At 40.3% G+C, this 16,375-nt stretch overlaps 1 protein-coding gene across 6 annotated transcripts in view; it reads right to left on the bottom strand.

Annotated features, from left to right (window-relative positions):
• Nucleotides 1-16,375, bottom strand: part of PRKN (parkin RBR E3 ubiquitin protein ligase) — a 1,292,545-nt gene that overhangs the window by 960,116 nt on the left and 316,054 nt on the right. The window lies entirely within an intron of this gene.

Here is a 16,375-nt window from a genome sequence, read left to right as displayed (position 1 = left end):
TTTATCGGGCACACTCTATTTTAACATTTCATCTAATAGAATATGTAATTTGGCATTTGGTGTCGTAAATAGCGAAATAAATGTTTATGTGGTTTATTAGGGCAAGTGCATTCAAAGTAAGGGATAATGATAACATTATCATATGACATGGCATCAGTTATCAGACAGAAAAGGAGATATTCATTATTCACTTAAGAAAAGCGAGGGATACCCTTGTAATCAAACACAGGTAAGCCAAATCGAGGTGCGGGGTAGAAGACAGTTGGCTCCCTGTCTGCTGCAGGTGAGTCTCCCACCTGCTCCCCACCCCCCCAGCACGCACTCGGACTCAGACACACCCTAGATGCCCCATCCACTCCCCCCGACCCTCACGTTCCGGCTCACATCCCCTTTCCCCACCTTCTCGTCTTCCCCACACCGTCCTCTCCTTCTATCCACAACACCGGAGCTGGTGAGCCTCAGTCCTAAGCATCTGCTGGGCCTGCCCTTCTCTCGAGGGGCGCTGGATATCTCCGCGCTCCTCCGCACCCCTCCTGGGGATCGCAATCACCTCCCGACGTGTCTCCCTCCCTCCACTCTTGCCTTCAAGCTGCTCCGTCTGCTCCGTGGCTGGAAGCACGGAGGCATCGTTATCAACAAAGCCAGGATCTCTCACCATGACCTTCCCCAGGCTTCCTGCTTTCTAGTTTCCAGGGTACTTTTTGCTTCTGTCACTAAAGTTACTTCCAAATAACCAATCCATTTTGCACAGAACCCCAGAAGAGGGAGTGCAGGGCGGCTGTAAGGGAAGTGACCTTGGAGTCAAACACACCGGCTGAAATTCCGGCTCCATCATTTGCCAGATGCCGACCTTAAGAAATAAATTTCTCGGGGTGCCTGGGTGGCTCAGTGGGTTAAAGCCTCAGCATTCAGCTGGGATCGAGCCCTGCATCGGGCTCTCTGCTCAGCGGGGAGTCTGCTTCCTCCTCTCCCTCTCTGCCTGCCTCTCTGCCTACTTGTGATCTCTGTCTGTGAAATAAATAAATAAAAGTCTTTCTTTAAAAAAAAAATCCTTATATTAAAAAATAAATAAATAAATAAACTTCTCTGAGCCCCAGCCTGTCTCTACTATAAAATAAGGATGATAAAATCTCCCTTGCAGCATCATTTTCAGTTGTCAATAATAGAGCACCATTACCCTCAGTGCACAGGGAGGTATTAGGAACAAGACATTTGTCACATGGGGAAGTAAGGGAAGTGTTTGGGAGTCTGTAGCACCACGCCCGTGGGCAGTCTTCCTGGGCCGCCCACAGAAGCCTCCTTTCTCAGAGGAGCTGCACCAGCCCAGCGTGAGTGCTCCTAGTCACCTGGGAGAGCACAGGTACACGGTCCTCCCCACCTCCTGCCGGGTGGGAAGAAGCCCACTGGGTCTCTCTCTCCTCTGCTGAGAGCATCTTTGAGTCCCTGCCTCCAGGTCCTCCTCACCCTTCCCTAGCCTGGCTCTCTCCACTTCCTTTGACAGAAAAGTCTCTGGGCACCGCCTCCCTTGGGAAATACTTCCTCCTGTTTCCCGATTCGTCTTACGCCCCACCCCCACCCATGCTCATAACCAGCAGCAGTGAGTGGCAATCACCCTCCTGTTCAATTATATTCTGTAACTCCCCTCCTCCCTCTCAACTATGTAGACAGTTTTTCACAATTTCTTCTATGTCCTCATTTTCCTGACTTAATTCCCATTTTTTAGATTAACTGGCAGCTGCCTATTAACTTATACTCTCCCTCCCTGAGTGATACTTCTAGTAAGCAATTCACTGCTACCTCCAAAGTGAACTTGCTTGTAATATAATTACATCCACTTATACACCACTATAATTACAGCAACTTAAAATCCCATCTGTGGAACAAAAGAAGTGTTTCTACTCATCATGTTCCTATTGTATACAAGGGATCCTCAAGTATCATGAACCATAATCCTCTCATAAGAAGAGACCACGGTAGAGGCTCCCCCTCCATTGCCCTATATGTCTTAGCTAAAAAGGACGTGTTTTCTACCATGGAGCACTCTTCTTTGATCTTTTTGAGCTTTTAGTCAGAAGAACTACAATGCTAACAAACAGCACGGAAGGAAGTATGGACCCTACAGTCCTCTGCTTTTCTACACCGAGAATTCCTCCACAGTGCAATGTTCAGCAAGACATTAGGAGACTTCAGATAGAGAACCAGATTACCACTCAGCACATTCATCAACAGAGGTTTTCACTTGTACCTCACAACACAGCAGAAACACAAGATCCATAAGGAGACCTGCATGGGGACCTCCCGGAGCTCTGTGTCATTCTTCGGGTCTTACTGGCCAAATAGCCCGGGATATCTATCTTCTGAAAATGTGGCAATGTTTTAAAGATTTTAATTTACTATAATTTTGAGAATTAAAAATGCATTTTTATTTTAGCCTATAATTAATGACACTTTCCCACGTTAGAGTTATAAATAAGGTCAGGTGATAAACAAGCAGCCACTGATGTTAACAAATGACCATCAACATCAGCCAAAACAAATGACCCCTTAGAATCAGGTGAACCAACATTATCTTACGAAAGGACAACTGTTAACAAGGAAAGGAAATCCAATCATATACATTTCCTGAAGAAATAATTAGTTATGGAAACACAGGTCAGATATAATAATACCAGGAAAGACGTATGACATGCTGTAAATCTTAAAACTACCCTGTGTGGTAGGTATGATTTTTTCTTCCCATTTCACAGATGAGAAGAATGAGGCTCAGAGAACAAATCCGTTTAGAAAAGTAGAGGAGGTACTGGAGACAGGATTACAGCAGTGAATAGCTGTGAAGTAGCTCTTTTCCACTAAAATACTCTACCTTCCCCTCTTTTCCTCTACTTTGGTCCCAGTACCACCAAGGCATCTGTGTATCTATCGTAGAGAGGTTATAAATGCATCTGGACATGCTATCCCTGCACCTCTGTCCCCACCCCGGTCTGTAATTCCTTCAGCCTAGCCTGTCTCCATGACGAGAAAGCATAGTCCATGCTAATTATCTGGGAAACGACTGAAATGCCCCCAGAGATGCTCATGGAATTCACCTGAAAGTGAAATATGGATTAGCGCTGCCTTCCCCTCCAGAACTGAATAATAAACTAAAGTTCTAACCTTCGATGCCACTCTTCTGAGATCGTAGAAACCCACCCGTTACTTGCAACCTGAGTCTCCCCTCCATGTCATTAAGCAAAAAGATAACCATTTAACAACTTTTATATTAGCAAGAAATTCCAGTAATAAAAGGACAGTCATACATAAACAGAAGCACAGAAAAAAAAAAAAAACCTTCTCTATTGCTTATGAATAACCATCAAGCCTGATAATATCACTAATGGCTCATCGAGCTAATTGCAGTAACTTTTTACTGCTCTCTTTGATAAGCTCTGTTATCCCGAGGAGGAGAACATCTGTGAGACTTAACTCAGCCCAAACATCAAATGTGACACCACAGTGTGCAAGTAACTCTACTGCACACTTTTCCAGCAGGATCTTCCACCACTCCCCCTTTCTCATCTTCACAAGACTGACGAAGGCACCAGCCGTCCTGTGCTCATTACCAAGCTTCATGCAGACATGATGGGGAGGGAGGGAGAACTTATCACTTGCTTTCTTCCTGGAGCTCCATCCCTGCCTTTTTGTCTTTAATAGAATTCTTCGGGAAAATGGTGTCTTGTTTTCTGAACATAAGGAAATTATTTTTCTAATCTTTTAAAAACAAACCTGAGGTGTGCCGGGGTGGCTCACCTGGTTAAGTGTTTGACATCAGTTTGGGTCATGATCCCAGGGTCTTGGGATCAAGCCCCACGGCAGGTTCTCTGCTCAGCAGGGAGGCTGCTTCTCCCTCTCTCTCTCTCTGCCTCACCCCCAGCTCCTGTGGCTTGCTCTGCTCTATCAAATAAATAAATAAATCTTTAAAATTTAAAAAAAAAAAAAAAAGAAATACAAACTTGAATTTTACTCAATTTTTCTTACTAAAAAATGGATTCAAAACTTTCTCAAAAAGTATCTTAAAATTTTATATAAAGATAAATAAAAAAGAAATAGTTCCTTGTGTTATTGAGAATAATGAGTTCCATACAACTTTGGGGAAAACAATGTCTATAAATTACTACTTTGTTTTTTTCTTAAGATTTTACTTATGTATTTTACAGAGAGAAGGAACAAGGGGAGAAGCAGAGGGCAAGGGGAAAGCAGATGGAGGTGGAGAAGCAGGTTCCCCACTAAGCAGAGAGCCTGATGTAGGACTAGATCCCAGGAACTTAGGATCATGACCTAAGCCAAAGGCAGATGCCTAACCAACTGAGCCACCCAAGAGCCCCTGGAAAACACCTTTAATCTCCCAAATAAATCTTGATTTTAAAATGTGTCCCACAAAGATGCAGTACACATATAAATATTTGATAACTATTTCCTGGTAACTCACAAGCATTAAATATTTGCCTGAATTAAATAAATTAAATTCTAGAAAAGGAACAGAAACAAGACAAAAATAAAAACAAAACAAAAGAAAACAAAAAAACCTCTACAGGTTTTTTTTTTTTTTAATCTGCAAGTAAATATTACATGAATTAAATATTTTCAGCTATTATCTTGTAGCCTGTGTTCTTGCCATGAAATGAAAATACCAGAAACTCCACTAGTGCTTTTGAGAACTGGGTTCTCAGTCTTAGTCCATTCCTTTGGCAACTCCCTTTCACACCTTAGGCTGCACTAAGCGACCTCAGTGCTTCTAGAGTACTCTGTACCTACTGTTATCCTGGCACCCACGAGACTGTCCTAACTGCCATGCCTGCCCTGTGCTCCTCCCCAGTCTGTCTGGATGCTGTGTGTGTGTGTGAGAGAGAAAGAGAGACTAAGATACACACACAGGAGTGCTTGGTTGGGTCAGTCTGTTACGTGTCCGACTCTTGTTTTCAGTTTAGATCATGATCTCAGGGTCATGGGGCCCAGCTCCATGTTGGGCTCTGTGTTCAGAGTCTGCCTGTCCCTCTCCGTGTTCTCTCCCCTCACACACACCCCCCCCCGAATAAATAAACAAAATCTTTAAAAAAGAAAAAGAAGACAGATACAGATTATACTAAGATTCCAGTCAAAGTCTAAGGTATGAAACTAAAGTAAACCTTTTTTGTGGGATGATGTTTGCTATTTAGCAGAAACATACTGGATAAAATTACCCTCGAATAAATAAAGAATATGTAAGTATGATAACATTATATAAAATTATTTCTCCAAGGCAGAAGGCATGTCTTTTCTAAGTGATATAAGTGCCTTTTACCTTATGTTTGTTATCAGGAATGTTATTAAAATGCCCATTTGAAGACAGCCTCTTCAACAAATAGTTTTGGATAAACTGGAGAGCTACATGCAAAAGAATCAAACTGGACCACTTTCCCACACCGCACACCAAAATAAACTCAAATGGGTTAAATTCCTAAATGTGAGACCTTTAACAATAAAAGAGAGTCGGCCATAACAACATATTTCTAGATATGTCTCCAGAGGCTAGAGAAACAAAAGCAAAAACAACTATTGGGACTTCATCAAAATAAAAAGCATCAATTCAGCAAAGGAAACAGTCAACAATCCAAAATGCAACCTACAAAATGGGAGAAGATATTTGCAAATGATCTATCTGATGAAAGATTAGTATTCAAAATACACAAAGAACTTATAAAACTCAACACACAAAAACTAAATAATCCAATTTAAAAATGGGCAGAAGATATGAACAGACCTTTTTCCAAAGAAGACAAACAGATGGTCAACAGACACATGAAAAGATACTCAACATCACTCATCATCAGGGAAATGCAAATTAAAACCACAAAGAGATGTCACTTCACACCTGTCAAATGGCCAAAATGAACAACACAAGAAATAACAGGTGTTGGTGAGGATGTAGAAAAAGGGGAACCCCATGGCACTGTTGGCAGGAATGCGAACTGGTGAAGCCACTGTGGAAAATAGTATGGAGGCTCCTCAAAAAGTTAAAAATAGAACTAATCTATGATCCAGAAATTATATTACTATGTATTTACCCAAGAATATTAATAAAAAAAACTAATTCAAAGAAATACATGCACCCCTATGTTTACAGCAGCATTATGTGCAACAGCCAAATTATGGAAATGGCCCATGTGTCCATCAATTAACAAATGGAAAAGTAGGATGGATATATATATATATATATATATAATGGACTATTCTTCAGCTGTAAAAAAAGGAATGAAATCTTGCCATTTGCAAGGACATGGATGGAGCTAAAGAGTATTATGCTAACTGAAATAAATCAGTCAGAGAAAGACAAATACCATAATTTCACTCACATTGAGGAATTTAAGAAACAAAGTAAATGAGAAAGGAATCAAGGGAAGAGAGAGAAAGAGAGAGAAGCAAACCAAGAAATAAGCTCTTAACTATAGAGAAGAAACTGAGGGTTACCAGAGGGGAGGCAGGAGGGGGAATGGGAGAAATAGGTGATGGGGATGAAGGACAGCACTTGCTGTGATGAGCACTGGGTATTGTATGGAAGTGTTGAATCACTACACTGTACACCTGAAAGTAATACTACACTGCATGTTAACTACTCTGGAATTTAAATATAAAATTTAGGGTCTCCTGGCTGTCTCAGTCAGAAGGGCATATGACTCTTGATCTCAGACTCATGAGTTCAAGCACCACACTGGGTATAGAAATTACTTAAAGATAAATAAACTTAAATAAAAAGTTTTTTTTTAAATGTCCTTTTGAGTCTGTCCAACAAGATGATCTAAAAATTTTATGCAATCTGAAGAGAAACCAGAGTATAAGATGATCTAAAAATTTTAAATATCTATGCCCCTAACATGGGAGCAACCAATTATATAAATCAATTAGTAACAAAATTTAAAAAAAGAAAACACTGACAATACAATAATAGTAGGGGATTTTAACCCCCCCCCCCCAAATGGACAGATCATCCAAGCAAAAGATCAACAGGGAAATAAAGGCCTTAAATGACACACTGGAACAGATGGAGATGACAGACATATTCAGCACATTCCATCCCAAAGCAACAGAATATACATTCTTCACTAGTGTACATAGATCATTCTCCAGAATAGATCACATCCTGGGTCACAAATAAGGTCTCAACCAGTACCAAAAGAATGGGTCATTCCCTGCATATTGTCATATCACAATGCTCTGAAGCTAGAACTCAATCACAAGAGAAAAGTTGGAAAGAACTCAAATATATGGAGACTAAAGAGCACCCTACTAAAGAATGCATGGGTCAACCAGGAAATTACAGAAAAATTGAAAAAAATTAATGGAAACAAATGAAAATGAAAACACAACTGTTCAAAATCTGTGAAGGCAGTCCTGAGAGGAAAGTATACAATGACACAGGCCTTTCTCAAGAAACAAGAAAGGTCTCAAGTATACAACCTAAACCTACACCTAAAGTAACCAGAGAAAGAACAGCAAAGAAAGCCTAAACCCAGCAGGAGAAGAGAAATAATAAAGATCAGAGCAGAAATCATTGAAATAGAAACCAAAAGAATAGCAGAACAAATCAATAAAATTAGGAGCTGTTTCATTGAAAGAATTGATAAGATTGATAAACCGCTGGCCAGATGTATCAAAAAGAAAAGAGAAAGGACCCAAATAAATAAAATCATGAATGAAAAAGGAGAGATCACAACCAGCACCAAAGAAATACAAACAATTATAAGAACATATTGTGAGAAACTATACACCGGCAAATTTGACAATGTGGAAGAAATGGATGCATTACTAGAGACAAATAAACACCCAAAGCTGAACCAGAGAAAAATAGAAAACCTGAACAGACCCATAACCAGTAAGGAGATTGAAGCAGTCATCAAAAATCTCCCAACAAACAAGAGTCCAGGGCCAGACAGCTTCCCAGGGGAATTCTACCAATTTTTTAAAGAAGAATTAATACCTAGTCTCCTGAAACTGTTCCAAAAAATAGAAAGGGAATGAAAACTTCCAAACTCATTTTATGAGGCCAGCATTACATTGACCCCAAAAGCAGACAAAGACCCCATCAAAAAGGAGAATTAGAAACTAATATCCTTGATGAACACGGATGTGAAAATTCTCACCAAAATACTAGCCAATAGGATCCAACAATACATGAAAAGGATTATTCACCACGACCAAGTGGGATTTATTCCAGGGCTGCAAGGTTGGTTCAACAACCACAAATCAATCAATGTCATACAATACTTTAATAAAAGAAAGAACAAGAACCATATGACACTCTCAATAGATGCTGAAAAAGCATTTGACAAAGCACAGCATCATTTCATGATCAAAACTCTTCAAAATGTAGGTATAGAGGGTACATACCACAATACCATCAAAGCCATCTATGAAAAACCCACAGTAAATATCATTCTCAATGGGGGGAAACTGAGAGCTTTTCCCCTAAGGTCAGGAACAGGGCAGGGATGTCCACTTTCACTACTGCTATTCAACACTGTACAAAAAGTTCTAGCCTCAGCAATCAGACAACAAAAAGAAATTAAAGACATCTGAATCAGCAAAGAAGTCAAACTCTCACTCTTTGCAGATGATATGATACTTTATGTGGAAAACCCATAAGACTCCACTCCAATAATGCTAGAACTTGTACAGGAATTCAATAAAGTGTCAGAATATAAAATCAATACACAAAAATCAGTTGCATTACTACACACCAACAACAAGACAGAAGAAAGAGAAATTAAGGAACTGATCCCATTTACAATTGTACCCAAAACTATCAGATACCTAGGAATAAAACTAACCAAAGAGGCAAAGAATCTATACTCAGAAAACTATAAAGTACTTAGGAAAGAAACTGAGGAAGACACAAAGAGATGGAAAAACGTTTCATGCTCATGGATTGGAAGAACAAATGTTGTGAAAATGTTTATGCTACCTAAAGCAATCTACATGTTTAATGCAATCCCTATAAAAATCCCAACCATTTTTTCAAAGACATGGAAAAAATAATCCTAAAATTTATATGGAACCAGAAAAGATCCTGAATAGTCAGAGGAATGTTGAAAAAGACAGCCAAACTTGGTGGCATCACAATTCCAGACTGAAAGCTCTATTACAAAGTTGTCATCATCAAGACAGTATAATACTGGCACAAAAACAAACACATATATCAATGGACAAGAACAGAGAGCCCAGAAACAGACCCAACTCTATGGTCTTTGACAAAGCAGGAAAGAATGTCCAATGGAAAAAAGACAGTCTCTTCAACAAATGGTGTTGGGAAAATTGGACAACCACATGCATAAGAATGAAACTGGGCCATTTCCTTACACCACACACAAAAATAGACTCCAAACGGATGAAAGACCTTAATGTGAGAAAGGAATCCATCAAAATCCTTGAGGAGAATACAGGCAGCAACCTCTTGGACCTCAGCCACAGCAACTTCTTCCTAGAAACATCACCAAAGTCAAGGGAAGCAAGGACAAAAATGAACTATTGGGACTTCATCAAGATCAAAAGCTTTTGCACAGCAAAGGAAACAGTCAACAAAACCAAAAGAAAACTTACAGAATGGGAGAAGATATTCACAAATGACATATCAGAGAAAGAGCTAGTATCCAAAATCTAGAAAGAACTTATCCAACTCAACACCCAAAAAACAAATAATCCAATCAAGAAATGAACAAACATTTCTGCAAGGAGACATCCAGATGGTCAACAGATACATGAAAAAGTGCTCCATATCCCTCAGCATCAGTAAATACAAATCAAAACCACAATGAGATACCATCTCACACAAGTCAGAATAGCTATAATTAACAAGTCAGGAAACAACAGATGTTGGTGACGATGTGGAGAAATGGGGATCCTCCTACACTGCTGGTGGGAATGCAAGCTGGTGCAACCACTCTGGAAAGCAGCATGGAGGTTTCTCAAAAAGTTAAAAATAAGCTACCCTATGACCCAGAAATTGCACTGCTGGGTATTTACCCTAAAGATACAAATGTAGTGATCTGAAGGGGCACATGTACCCGAATGTTTATGGCAGCAATGTCCACAATAGCCAAACTATGGGAAGAGCCTAGATGTCCATCAACAGATGAACGGATAAAGAAGATGTGGTGTATATATACAATGGAATACTGTGCAGCCATCAAAAGAAATGAAATCTTGCCATTTGCAACGATGTGGATGGAACTAGAGGGTATTATGCTGAGTGAAATAAGTCAATCAGAGAAAGACAATTATCATACGGTCTCTCTGATATGAGGAATTTGAGAGGCAGGGCAGGGTTTGGGGATGTAGGGAAGACAAAATGAAACAAGATCGGATCAGGAGAGACACAAACAGTAAGACTCTTAGTCTCACAAACTGAGAGTTGCTGACGGGAGGGTGGGTAGGGAGAGGGTGGTTGGGTTATGGACATTAGGGAAGGTATGTGATATGGTGAGTGCTGTGAAATGTGTGCCTGATGATTCACAGATGGGGCAAATAATACATAATATGTTAATAAAAATAATCAATTAAAAAATGTCCTTTTGACCAAGCACCCCATTCAGGTTGTTTATTTATTAGTGAGTTATACACAAGTATGTTGCAATACTGGTGTACACATTATAAATATGCACAAAAAAAGAAAAGTTTCAAAAGGATGGTATGAATGAAATAAAAGAAACATTTTTTAAAGTATATACAGAACAATAAGAATCGAAAATCCAGGAATTCAGAACTACAAAAAATAAAAACTTTATTATGTGTTTATCTTTCCAATTCACTGTTTATTAGAAGTTTGTGATAATTTTTCTTATGCTAAAGGTTATTGTTCTGAAAGTTTTTTTTTTTTTTTTCCTTAGTGATATTTCTGGGATTCAGTTTATAAACACATATCCTCTTACCTTTATTGTGAGAAAGCAGGATAAATGTTACTGTGGTTCACAAAGAGGAATTGATAGAGATAAGAAGGAAATAAAATGAATGATCTAATGTTCCTATAACCTCCCACTCTCTCTCAGTCTCTCTCTTTCTCTCTCTCTCTCTCTCACACACACACACACACTCAAAGATTTTGTGTCTTCAAGTAGTCCCTAAGCTTATGAGCCAAAGAGTCTACCACAAAGCCCAAGGCATGAACTGAGGACTTTAAAGTGAAGTCAGTAGTGTGTTTCATTATCAAAGCTCTACAAGCACGGCATCAGAAATGTGTTCTACGTATCTTTAGAATGCTACGTCTTAATTTGATTGCCAGGAATAGCACAGAAGAATGAGTCAGATGTAAACCCACATGGGAGGAGAAGTCATCAAGACTGGCTTAGTAGCTGCATTCATTCATTCCTCCAAAAGTTCTCAGTCCATGTCAGTTCTCCAAGACTTTCTCTGAGTGGTGAGCACAGCAGCAGGGGTGACAAACGGGTCCCTCTAAAGCGTTGAGTCCGGTGGAGTCAGGACACAAGAATCTTCTTTTCATAGGATATTCTCCGTAGAACAGAGAATTTGGGGAGATCCATGTAGTCAGCAGTGACTGGGGTGCTGTTTTAGAGAGCACTCGAGTTAATTTAATTCTCGAATGAACATGTGCTTTGAGCTGGCCCAGGGGAATACATTGTGACAAGCTAGGTTTCAGTGTGGTGGTAGCAAAGGAGAGGGCAGTGCTGCGGACAGTGCTGGGAGCACAGGACTAGGCTTGGGCACCCGGACAAGGCACCCCAAATCTGCCAGATATCCTACTCTCCAGCCCCTGTGTCCTGGTTCTCAAGACACACCATACAAGGAAAGTTCCAGGGGCCATTTTCAATTTTTATTGCAGGTGGCAATTAGGGATCCCCAGCAACGACTCTGTGCTGATGAAAAAGGCCAGAGGGAGATGCCCCCCCCGCCAACCCCCAGTGAGAAATGGATGGTAAATGCAGGACTTCCCCCACCTGGTCCTCAGAAAGGTTAGGGGCAGCTTTTCTGAGTCTGACCCTCGAAGCTTTGACTCTAGGTCCAAAAGTAACTCCAAAGCAAAGGCTCCCTCCAGACTGCATAAACTAGATATTATTACAATTTATGTATGAGGAAACAGAACCTCAGAGAAGGTAAGTCTCTTACCCAACATTATGCTGCTACCAAGTGGTAATACCGGAATTCACAAAAAGGCCTATGTGATTCCAAAGCTTTTCCTGCTACTCAATACAAAACCAAAAAAAACTTCATTTTCTGAACTTCCTACATAGCTCTTCATGCTAGGATAACAGTCCCATGGGCAGCGCTATTACAGTGCTTCTCTGAACTGGAACTGGACCTTTGTTTTGTCTTCTATCTCTCTAGTCTCATGAGATCGACTCTCACTTACAAAGAAAGCCACATCAGCTGGCACGTCCTGCTTATAACAACTGAAAGAGACACCGTGTCACCAGGGACAGCGGGCAGAGAGCTTTGGTCATGTCTTTCATTGACTGATGTTGCCAAAGTTCTGTTGAGAGAATCAAATGGAACCACATCCCGTGGACCCAAACTGTTAGGGTGACGATGCTCTTCCACGGGGGGCTCCCACCCGTAGAGGTCCCCTCGTGGTCCAGTTTCAGGAAGGAAATGTTCCCAGGTCCTCGAGTTGAAACAGAGATACCACAGGATACTGCCTGAGTCCCCACAGTGGACAGAAGCCAGCACACTGAATGGAACCCTTGCCGGATGAAAGACAACCAAAGGCTTCAAAGAAACACTATTGCACTGACTTATTTACTCTGAAAATAAAATGGCAGTGTTTTGTAGTCACGGGATCAAGGCAACCATTTCTCCTTTCTGTTTATTTTTTTAGGACTATTTTGTTATATGGCATTCTTGTTCAGAGAATCTTTTTGTTTTTTAAGATTTTATTTATTTATTTGACAGAGAGAGAGAGATCACAAGTAGGCAGAGAAGCAGGCAGAGAGAGAGGGGGAAGCAGGCTCCCTGACGAGCAGAGAGCCCGATGTGGGGCTCGATCCCAGGACCCTGAGATCATGACCTGAGCCGAAGGCAGAGGCTTAACCCACTGAGCCACCCAGGCGCCCCTATAGCATTCTTGCTCAATGCTGAATCAAGATAAGACTATACTCACCGGTTTCTAAGCTCTGTGTTTGAGCTCTACAAATGCTTTGGAAGAGCAATCTGTCATCACCCTAGTAATGTTTGGTTAATTCAAGGGCTGGATAATAGAAAGGAGGTCTAATCTCACAAATGTGCGTTTCCCATAAGTGCTGGAAACTTCTTTAATCTCATGAGATCTTACATAACATGTTGGAAAGAATCTTGTTCTGACTCCAAAATCTTAATGATTACCCTCTTTGCTTTTAAAATTGCATTAAAAAAACCCCAAATCTATCATTTCAAATAGTGAAATGCAGCAAAAATCTGCCTAAATTTCTTAAAAATCTCATTTATATATGTTCTTCCAAATGTTCTAATTTTTTTTTTTTATGATGGAGATGCCACATGCACGATTAAACTGCTAGGGTATATTAACATTGGACTAGTATTATTTATTTATGAAAAGAAATCCTTAAGAGTAAATTTTAATGCTGTTTCTATGGTAGGGATAGTACAAAATTTACAGTAGAGGGTATACAATTCTAGGCAAACAGAAGTTAAATAAGAAACACATTTTTGAGGAAGAATAAATAAAAAACAGATTACTTTCAATACAAATCCAATATTTAATACACATCATAGGCATCTCCTTCTAATTCTAAATATCAAATTTATTACTTCCCTTTTTAAAATGTTAGAATTCCATGGATATTCCCATAAAACCTCCCTGTTGATGCATGTCAAAATTGTTTTAGTGGGCTTAGATGCAGAACTGAAAGCATTTAAACAGTTATTTCGGATGGACTGTGAAATCTGCAGTATGAGCTTATGATAGAAGATCATTTTCTTACTGTGTGTAACTGACAGCCAGGCCACAACACAGCACCATGTCCAGGCTCCCTTCACGTAGCCTTCCTGACATCCTGCCTGGAGTATGGATGCAGCAAGGTTCACATTATTATTATTTTTTTGAGACTTTATTTATTTGAGAGAAATAGAGAGAGAGCACGAGTGCACGAGCACGGGGAGGGGCAGAGGGAGAGGGAGAAGCAGGCTCCCCACTGAGCAGGGAGCCCCGTGCAGAACTTGATCCCAGGATCCCAGGATCCATGACCTGAGCCAAAGGTAGACACTTAGCCAACTGAGCCACCCAGGGACCCCGAGATTCACATTTTTTCCCATATTTGTAAAAAATCTTAGGTTAGTGCTAACCTAGGATTAGTGCACTGTTTCTAAAAAAACCAATACATTTTATTCTTTCCTGCGAATAAATACTGATAATTCTAGAATTTAAATAGCACAGTTGGCTAGGATTATGGATTTTAGGTAGTCTGTGTATCTTCACAATAGCATTCTATGTGTGTAACATCTTTCTCTTTGCTTAATGCTGTCATTTTATGATTTTTTTTTTATTTTGGATGCTATTAATTAGTACAAAAATTTTTTGTTGTATGATCTTTTCATTGTTGAGCCAGAAGAAGAAAAATAATATGCCTAACTTCTTTCATAAAATACGCTTTCATGTGCTCACTGTTTGCATTTTTATATGCTACAGCCCTCTGCAGCTGCTTATCGTGGAGTTCCCAGATAATGACGTCAGGCTCGTGCACTCCACAGTCCAGTCCTCACCGAGACCACACATAGCCTTTCTGGTAGCTCAGAGGAGCTCCTTTTGCCTTCAGCAGTCTGGGGTTTTTCGTCTCATGCCATTTTGGTTCATCTTGGGCGACCACCCATCGCTGGATCATGACTCCGGTACAGCTGACTGCATGTCCTCAATTAATCTTTCTCTCACTCAAGTGCAGTCGAGCAAGGGCACGTGCTGCTACTCACGGTGCGACAATGTATACTGCATTGACGGGGAGCAAGGCAAACCGCTGAGGCAGTGAAGCATGTGGTTTGTCAAGTCCAGTGTTCACTGCCATAGGATAGCGTGGATACAGCCACTGTTTCTAAGTCTTTGGCTGGGCCCGATGCCTAATGCTACACTGAGGTCAGAGAGTTCCTTGGAATACTTCTCTATGTCAGTAGACTCGAGCAGAATTCTGGGGGGAAGTTTGCTCGGTATCTCTATTACCTGTAAAGATATTTGTATTTACAACACACTTTGGAGGACCGTTATACATACCACGTGGATATTTGGCTTCGATGGTTTGGATCCTATCGGACCCAGACTCACTGCTGAGAGTTCTCTGCACATGATCCAGAATCTAGAGCACATCAAGGGTAAAGGCTTCCACACGCAGCAACTGCACAGAGAGTGTATCAAGCTCTGCCTGTATTTCACACTTCTTGTCAAGCTGGCTCCAGCATCCAGGAGACTCCTGGAGCTGGATTCTGTACCACCATTTAAGGAGAACTAGACAGCCAGCTGTTGTTGGGCAGGGCCAGGAAATTCTCAGAACACAAGAAAGACATTCTGTAAATATCTTTTTTTTTAAATTTTATTTATTTATTTGACAGACAGAGATCACAAGTAGGCAGAGAGGCAGGCAGAGAGAGAGAGAGGAGGAAGAGGGCTCCCCGCAGAGCAGAGAGCCGGATGTGGGGCTCGATCCCAGGACCCTAGGATCATGACCTGAGCAGAAGGCAGAGGCTTTAACCCACTGAGCCACCCAGGTGCCCCAAGAAAGACATTCTAGGTTTCACACTAAATCTGTGAATGTGAATCCATCAACAGAACAATAAAAAGAAACCTTTATGTATGCGATCTCATTTACTCCTACATGATACTATCAACTCCCATCAAACCGGATATGTCATAATGACGAATCTATACCATCTTCATGAAATTCCTAAAGTAGTGAAAGGCGTTCAGCATGGCACTGTGGTGAGAGTAAACGCCAGGATGTTTAACTAGTCCATTTATTTGGGGACATACATATATACTTTACTGAAAACAGTATTATAGCCCCTGGAACATCATAAAAACCACAATGTTTTCTCCTAAAAAACAGCTATTAATCAGCCTTACTACTACTAGTTAGAAAAATATCCTTTAAAAAATACTTCTAAAAGTATCCTACGAGAAAAGTTGAACATACTGGTAACTTAGATGAAAGAATTGTAGTTGCTCACTAAACTATTTATCCTTCATATATGATGTTTATATAGTCATTTTGATACCAATACATATCCAAAGATATGTGATACATAAACAAAGTCTAGTTGGAAGCCGTTTAAAGTTTTTCCATAGTCAATATAACGTCGAAAGGCATAGTTTTTAGAATTACTTGTTAGCAAAATCACTATGTTTTCTTTTTTTCTTGAAATTTTGAATAAGTGC

This window comes from Mustela lutreola, chromosome 6 (assembly GCF_030435805.1).
Source record: "Mustela lutreola isolate mMusLut2 chromosome 6, mMusLut2.pri, whole genome shotgun sequence".
In the NCBI taxonomy this organism is placed as follows: Eukaryota; Metazoa; Chordata; class Mammalia; order Carnivora; family Mustelidae; genus Mustela; species Mustela lutreola.
Note: the sequence above shows the minus strand (reverse complement) of the source record. Positions and strands in the feature narration are given on the sequence as shown.